Source organism: Asterias rubens, chromosome 7 (assembly GCF_902459465.1).
Source record: "Asterias rubens chromosome 7, eAstRub1.3, whole genome shotgun sequence".
Taxonomy (NCBI): Eukaryota; Metazoa; Echinodermata; class Asteroidea; order Forcipulatida; family Asteriidae; genus Asterias; species Asterias rubens.
In genome coordinates this window covers 9060261-9069529 of record NC_047068.1, presented here as the reverse complement: position 1 = coordinate 9069529, position 9269 = coordinate 9060261, and positions in this window count along the sequence as shown.

The following is a 9269-nucleotide window of genomic DNA, read 5'->3' as shown; positions in this document are numbered from 1 at the left end:
GACTCGCTACCCACTATGATTACTGACGATTACATTAGTACGATAATGCGATACGATAATGTACGATAAAGTGTGACGTCAGATGTTCAGGCTAGGATCGTAGTAGTATGGTATAGTACACTCTTAAAGTTGCTATGTCAGATTTTTGGCCCCAAACATTAAAAAATAGATTTTTTTGAGTGAATGGTATATTTTAAAGAGTATCACTCGCTCTTAAGTTTAACTTTTACTTTTAATGCTTTTTACCACTATAATCTCTACATCGTGTAAATTTAATGTAAATCTGTGGACATTGTGGTGGAGTTTTTTTGTCCTACAAAGTACAAAAAGTACCCAAACAAACATTATTAAGCCGTCATGTGTCAATTATCATGATAAAAGGGAACATATTATTTCATACGAAATCAAATGAATGTATCTGATGGGTGTTGCTTATGAAGTGTCGAATAAAATGTCATGTATCATTTTCTTGTATTGTACATGTGAGCTTTATGTGACATTATTTTGACCAGAAATTAAGGCAGTGGACTCTATTGGTAATTACTCAAAATAATTCTTATCATAAAACCTTACGGCTCCCTCTGATGTAATGTAGTTTTCAAGAAAGAATTATTTTCCACGAATTTGATATCGAGACCTCAGGATTAAAATTTTGAGGTCTCGAAATCAAGCATCTGAGGGAAAGCACACAACTTTGCTTGACAAGGGCGTTTTTTCTTTCATTATTATCTCGCAACTTCGTCGACGTCCAATTGAGCTCAAATGTTCACAGGTTTGTTATTTTATGCATAATGTTGATGTGAAGGCTAGTCTTCGACAGTTATCAATAGTGTCCAGTGTCTTTAAAGGAACGTTACAGAGTTGGTGAGAAACACAATTCGTGAAGATCACGGGTTTACATAAAACTAACACGGGCTAATGGTGATGATAGTAGAAAACATCTCTTGCAGTATTTCTCTTTGAAATTTCATAATTGATGAGAAATAAATAATCTATAATTTTGCGTTTGGAGTTTATTGCTCAGTGAGCGTTTTATTCATTTTTAGGATCATCCGATCCTATATCAATGGTAGTCTGTAAACTATAATCCCTACAATATTTTTGAGACGCTAGCTAGGTGGCAGCAGACTTTAATCAGGTAAATACTTTGTGCGCATGACCAGCAGTAAGTTAACAATAGAAACGTACCCATCCAAGACCCTTTTCGAAACCACGGCTTCGGCTCCGGATTTGCCTCAGGCTTGCTTGGCCCCACGGTTGTTCTGAAAACTGCGCTTGCTTCGCGTACACGATCAGGGCCCAATTTCATAGCGCTGCTTAACGGTGAGCAAATTTGCGTGCTTAGTGTAGCAGAAAAATTTGCTTAAGCCTTAGCGTATTTCACAGGTTAGCAGAAAGAATTGGGTGGCCATATTGCGTGTTTACCGTGGATTTGCATTGTGACGTCATTTATTTTTGTGCGGTAAGCACCGGAAGGTTAGCAAGCCCTTTCGTGTGCTTACGGTTAGCAGCGCTATGAAATTGGGCCCAGGGCTTCAGACGAGCAAAAAATACTGGTTTCGAAAAGAGCCCTAGCTGCCACCCAAGCATTCCACATTCTTCCGTTGATCCACTTGTTTATTGACTGCAATGTGAGACTTCATCCAACCCGTGTTGTTGTTGTTCCAGTTTCTGTGTTCATGGCTTTCCAATAATTTGTTTTAGTCAAATGCAACTCGACGTATACATTACAATCTAGGTTAAAAATCGAAGGCGAAAATCATCGGACATTATTATTAAGCTTTTTTTTTATTTCTTTATCATACTCTGATTGCCTGCCTTTCCCAAGGTAAGAATGATTTATACCGCAATATCGGTCGATTAATCAGAATCGAGGATTAAAGGGTCTGGGTTCTTTTTACACAATGTGCACAGATTTACATAATACTTGAACAGACGATGTACATTGAAGATAATGATAGTAGAGAGCTTCCCTTAAAATATTACTCGCTGTGGTGCTGTAATTTTTGAAAAATTAGTAAAACAGTTTCACAAAAAATATTTTAGTCTCAGTTTTAGCATGTAACATGTAGAAAAAATAATTCTCGTCTCACTAAGAGTTGGGCGGAAATTATAAACAAGTAAATAAAGGCAAGTTTGCATTTGTGAATTAATTCGTATGTTAATGTTAATTCGAACGTTAATGCGAGGATGTCAACAGGAAAATTTCTTTGAAAAACAAGGCAAAATTTGCATTACAATACATTCTGTTTGGTTCAATTCTTATTAACGATAATTCTAACGTCGGCAAGTTAACTGCATGGTCGAAGGCGGCACTGAACAGGCAAATTGTTTTCGCTTGAAAAAAAGGCAGTTGTTTCTGCCAGGCACATGTTTTTTAATTTCAATTCAGACAACAAAGTATTCTTACAAGCAGTGACTCTTACGGTTTGTTATGTTCATTATGGTATCCCGGAAATATTACTAATAGTTATTCATGAAAAGGGTATTTTCTCCCCTTTAAGAAATATATATACTTAATTGTTTGTTTTGGACATGACTTGTGTTTCCATTAGTTAAATTCTGTAAGTTTTAATTTACCGATAACAGAATAATTTTAATAAGTGGCCACATTTCGACCTATAGGCATTTGTTCCTACGTTTCAGTTTTGTCTTAATGGTTCGTTAGTTTCCTAAATGCTCGGCGTACTGTAAGTAATATTTAGGTGAGCAATCAAAGGTAAGAAATCACAGAGAAATTTTGCTTGAAGCAAAATGGCAGTGTTTTTGGAAGGCGCTTGTATTTTGATTTATCTTACTGTGACCGTTCACCTTTCCCAAGGTAAGACTGGATTTTATTTCATTTTGCTCGATCTTTAGTTTAGCAACAGATTTAACATTATAATATATAGACAACGTACTAAAATAATGCGCTCAATGTTGTTAGGTTTGAAACTTTGCATGGTGGAAATACGATATGGAAAGGTTTGCGGTAACACCATTTAATGACTATCTCTACATTTTTTTTTTATTTTTTTTTATTTTTTTTTTATTCTTCGGACAAGCAAAACAATAAAACAAGCACAGGCCGTCCAGGGAAGGGCAAAAGTCCAAAAACTGTCATCAAAAATGATGTGCCCTCCCAGACCTAGCTCATAAAAAATACACATTTATATACTATACATTAAACATTCTAAAATTGCTGTAAAAATTTAAACAAAAGATGGCATATACATGTAGTATGCCTAACACCCAGACCTGCTTGAACGTCCTCATCCCATTGTTCTAAAATTCATTGCATAATTGTCTTTGGTTAATTACTATATTTGTGATTTCTTGGTAAGATTTGTTGCTCTTGATACATGTATTTCCTTTTCAATTGTTAATAGGGTCGGACAAAGAAGTAGAGCGAAACATTGAAAAACATTGTGCCTTATTAACTCTCTTGCAAAGAAGAATAGAACAAAATTAAGTCCCTGCACCCACATTTTTGTTCAAATTGATTAAATTGTGATCTGTTCAAATGTATTTTACCAAATTATCTGAAAACTATTGTTGGAAATCATGCTAAAGATCCCAGTACAGATTTTACCAGATTCCGGATAATTTATGTGTCCATACAAGTAAGCCGAATCTATACGCAGAATCCAGAAATTGGAAAGGCCACCAGGATTGAAACTATTTTTTTCACGATCTATTCACAAATTAACACTTTAAAGGCAGTGGACACTATTGGTAATGACTCAAAATAATTATCATCATAAAACCTTTCTTGATTACGAGTAATGTGGAGAGGTTGATGGTATAAAACATTGTGAAAAACAGCTCCCTCTGAAGTGACGTAGTTTTCGAGAAAGAAGTAATTTTCCACGAGTTTGATTCCGAGACCTTAAGTTTAGAACTTGAGGTCTCGAAATCAACCATCTAAATGCCGCAACTTCGTGTGACAAGGGTGTTTTTTCTTTCATTGTTATCTCGCAAATTCGACGACCGATTGAGCTCAAATTTTCACAGTTTTTTTATGCATATGTTGAGATACACCAAGTAAAAAGACTGGTCTTTGACAATTACCAATAGTGTCCACTGTCTTTAAAAAAAAATAGCTATGCTCGTTTGAGAAGGGGAGTAGACCCAACGAACTACTGTTTTCATCTAAACATAACAGCGATGGCAAACATGGCAAAATAATGTGCAAAATAAATGTAAGTGATTTAAATTGTCCATGCAGCGATAGTGTGCGAGATGGGTCAAGAACCGGATACGAACGCCGCCCATAGATATCGATGGGTCATCCCGGTGGAGGATCCCTGCAAGTGCACCGAGATTCGACCAGGTGGTATAAACACCCGTACACCCGGCCGCAACTTCAAAGTCATCTACTTTGATACCATTCTGATCAGCAACTCTCCAAAGGAGATCCGAAAATGGCTCAATTGCCCTGGTAAGAAATTCATATTGCATCGAAAATGTAAACTGTAAAGGGCATAAGAAGACACATTTAAAGACACTTGACACTATTGGTAATTTTCAAAAATCAGTCTTCTCACTTGGTGTATCCCAACACATGCATAAAATAATAAACCTGTGAAAATTTGAGCTTAATTGGTCATCAAAGTTGCGAGGGACACTGAAAGAAAAAACACCCTCGTGACACGAAATTGTGGGCTTTTCAGATGGTTGATTTCGAGACCACAAAGTCTAATTCTGAGGTCTCTAAATCAAATTCGTCGAAAATGACTTCTTTTTTGAAAACCATGTTACTTCACAGAGGGGGGCCGTTTCTCATAATTTTTTATACCATCAACAGCTTCCCCATTACTCCATAGCAAGGTTTTATGCTAATATTTATACCAATAGTGTACACTGCCTTTAATTTTATTTGTCAGAGACCAGTATTCTCACTTTGTGTTTGCATTACTTTGTGTGCTTTCATCAGATGCCTACAAAGGCTTAAGGACTGAAGTATTTCATTTTTTTCTCAAATACTACGTTACTTCAGAGGGAGCCATTTCTCACAACGTGTTATACTATCCACAGCAGACTGCTCTCCATTGCCCTTTATAAGTTGTTATGCCATCCATTATTTTGAGTAGTTACCATTGGTGTCCAATGCATTGATGTCAGGAAGTGGCTTGTGGATCATGTTTCATTGGTGAAAACAAACTGGGTTTTTAAAGGCAGTACTGTTTTATGAAGCTGTGAGTGGGAGTGCTATCCGACTTGATTGAGAACGTAAATGGGGAAATGTAATAAATCCACTTCACGATATGAATTTTGGAATAACAACACACGATTGTACATGTCCAACTTTCAAAATACAACACTGGTGACAGAGCAACATATTTACTCCACCGACTCAAATCCCTTTCTACACGTGGACCCATTTGATAGAAGAGCAGCTTTGATTAAAACAAGTACAAGTTTTGTAGAGGTTTGATGCCTTTTGAGGCCGATCTATCATTAAGTTATTTCTTGAAACACATAGATTGTAAATTCTCAAAATATTGAAACGTGTATGTTTTTACAGATGCTTCTCGGGACAATAAAGTACAAGCTGAGTTGCCTGACATATCAACTATTCAGTCGGCAGCTATTACTACTCGACCAACCAGCATAACACTGGCAACCAGCGGCATACCGGCAACCAGTGATATACTGGCAACCAGCGACAAACCTGTAACCATCTTCTCCTGCTTGGGTAGAGTTGACGGTGGACTCTATCCCGACCCCTACAACTGTTCGATGTTCTACCAATGCGACAATCGTGCAGCAATTCACAAGACCTGCGCACCTGGCACACACTTCCCATCTCATGGAAATACCAGTACTTGCACGTGGCCACAGGATGCAGATTGCAACTTGTAACAAGTTGTCATTTTGGTGATCAATGTAAATAAAAGTCAAAGAAAAATGCAAAACTGCCCTAACCTATATATGAACACCATTATCAACTTCTCAGAAGGCAGTCAACACAACGATTAGAATCGACAAATGCACCGGCAGGCAGCAACCAGTGACAAACCTACCATGCTGCTCTTGCAGGAGCAAACGGCGCTGCCCCAAGTGGCCTACACTTCAGCGAAACTGACCACTCACGCGTCTATGCCAACCCTAGAATACCAACTGGTTCTCTTGTAACTATGCTTGGTACTTGGACACTGAACCATTTCTTCGGAGCCGTACAGTGTCAGGAAGGGACACTTTGTGGGAAGGTGGAGGGTTCTTGTAAAAAGAAGAAACAAAATCCTGGAACATAAAAAAGGTATTTCGAAACGTGTCACCTTTAAAGCCATTGGACACTTTTGTCCAAAAGCCCACACTTCGTGTATCACAACTTATATATAAATTAACAAACCTGTGATAATTTAGGCTCAATCGGTTATCGGAGTCGGGAGAAAATAACGGGAAAACCCACCCTTGTTTCCGCACGTTTCGCCGTGTTATGTGTTTAAAATAAATCCGTAATTCTCGATACGAGAATTGATAATTGTTTTAATGATTTCTAAGAAAGTAAAGCATTTCACGGAATAATATTGTGAGAGAAGTCCTGTAAACCCTATAAGTTATTTGTAAATCTGTAAACTTTTATGTTTCTTTTCTGTTCCGAAAGTGTATAATGGCTTTAAAATGTAATTCTATTTCAAAGGAAACGAAAAACTTTTTCGGGGAACGAACCTCGGCGAAACAAAATATTATTACGACCGAACCCAAAGCGACCAATGACTATCTACTAGGTTTTTATTTTATTTGTTTTCTCTCAAAAATTTCACTTATGGCAAGTAACCAGAAGCTGGGGTCAAGTTTTGCCCGTTATACGGTTTATTATGTTCATGTTTGTTATTATAGCAAATAAAATTCCAAACAATAATCCGCATGGTCAAAAACTAGATTCAACTAAAATAAGTGACTAAACCAAATGTTGCCCGCGTAAAATTGCCCTATTTGGTTGGGACTATGACAAAATGGTCCAGGAAGTTCGAATACGCGCAAGGCTTGCCCAGTCTAAAGCACTCGGTAAAATACACTATTTCTATATAAAACTTGAAAAACCTCCACATTAATTCGAATGACAATTATTATAATCCATATTTATACCAAACATTTACCGACCGTTTTCGTTCATGGTGCTAAAAGTTCAGTTTTCGTAAAATAGCAAGGTTGAAATTTCGCCACTGCTTAAGTTTAAACAAGTGGCACTTCTCAGTGGTTTCCTTGGAGCACGTTATGCTGACGTAGTCCAAAAAGTGCCATCTAAATCATTCGTTGGAAGTCATCGTGCAGAAGTGCATTGCAGTATTTTGCATATATAGCTAAAAATATTTGTGATAACATTACACTATCCCGTGAGTTTTTGCATCAAAAAGTACAAGTGTGCTTCACTGCTAAAAAAAACCATTACCTAAAAAGGGTCTGGGTACTTTTTGTTGAATTAAAAACACAATATCCACAGATTTACATTTAACTTACATCGTTTGAAGATAAAGATGGTAGAAAGCTTCCCTGAAAATAATACTTGCTAAGATGCTGTCCTTTTTGAGAAATGAGTGAAACAAAACAATGTCATAAAAAAATAATGTTTGTCTCAGTGATCTTGAGACGAAAATTATTTTAGCAAAAACGTATTTTCATGACATTGTTTTACTCATTAAAAAAACTACAGCAACTATAGGCCTTATATACGCTTTCTACCATCATTATCTTAAATCTGTGGTGGAAAAATTGTGTTTCACAAAAAGCATAACAATCCTTTAAGACAATTCAATTGTTGTTGTTGTTTAATTTTAATAATATTGCCCATATCGCTGATAATTGTGCTAACCTAAGCTAAAACTTTGACACAAGAACAGTGTTCTTAATGATAAGTGTTAAAAGAACTGTTTGAACATTTCTCCGTTTTTCTCTATAGTCCCAGCTCAGCTCGAGTTTGCAGTAAAGAGTTTTACTGTTCAAGCATCATTTGCTCATGCTGATTAAATACTGAGGCATTAGCTTTTGGCAGAAAAATAATTATAATTTTGGTTGCAAATGAGCGTAAAAGCTGCAATTTTCATCAGCTGTCAGCTGTGGGGGGGGGGTAAAGTGAGGTAGGGCTATATATCAATGATTGCTAGACTTGACCAACGCGTACATTGTATGCCAGGAAAGGGTTTAAATGTCGTCCTTGGCAAACCCGAAATGACATGCCAAAGAGACGCTCTCTTGTTAAGTGCCTTTGCAAATGGAATTGCTTCCGCACCCCGAGATTAAAATTTATGCCGGGAGGAGGATATTCAAATCGTAGGACCATTAGTAATCCCTAGTTATACTCAACATTCACCAGCCGATATGTATTAAGGTTGGTAACAGTTTCTTATGCTATGGTAGCAAGGTGAAAAATGTCACCATTGCTGAACTACAAAAAGTCTAAGTGGGTTTATAAAGGCCCTTTTCAGGCACTTGACACTATTGGTAATTGTCAAAGACCATTTTTTTAATTGGTGTATCTCAACAGATGCATAAAATATATTTTAAAAATGTGCAAATTTGAGCTCAATTGGGCGTCGAAGTTGCAAAAGAGAATAATGGAAGAATAAAACGCCTTCATCGCACAAGTTGTGTGCTTTCATATGCTTGATTTTGAGACCTCAAAATCTAATTCCGAGGTCTCGAAATAATTCAAACATTTTAGTGAGAAATTACCTCTTTCTCAAAAACTACATTATTTCAGAGGAAGCTGTTTCTCACAATGTTTTATACCATCGACAGCTTTCTATTACTCGTTACCAAATAATGTGTTATGCTAATAATTGTTTTGAGTAATTACCAGTAGTGTCCAGTGCCTTTAACATACAGTATTTCCCGCAAGGTATGTGGGGTGGGACCATGTTTCTTTAATAATACCTACTTATAGCATCGAAATGGTTTACAAGGTGCTGTGTCGCAATATGCTGCCAAACCAGGAACACCGGGGCGAACCCTTTCTCTTATCAAGAAACTGTCCGTGAAAAATATATTAAACATAAATAACCTCTGCAATTATCATAATTAAAACTTGTAGGTAATAAACAAAAGGAGATTAGTCACAGAATGTTAAAGGCCTTTAATCACACTAATTGTCTACCAATTATTCCGATGCGTATGCATTCCAAATAGACATGCACTATAGCTGGCACAATAATACAACTACTGGTAACTCTGAACGAACCGCCCAGTTTGTTTTATACATCCGTGTTGGCAGCAACTTAAACGAATCGTAGATGAAAGGCTCAAAGACAATTTGCTCGAAGGAAAATGAACGTGTTTCGGAGATT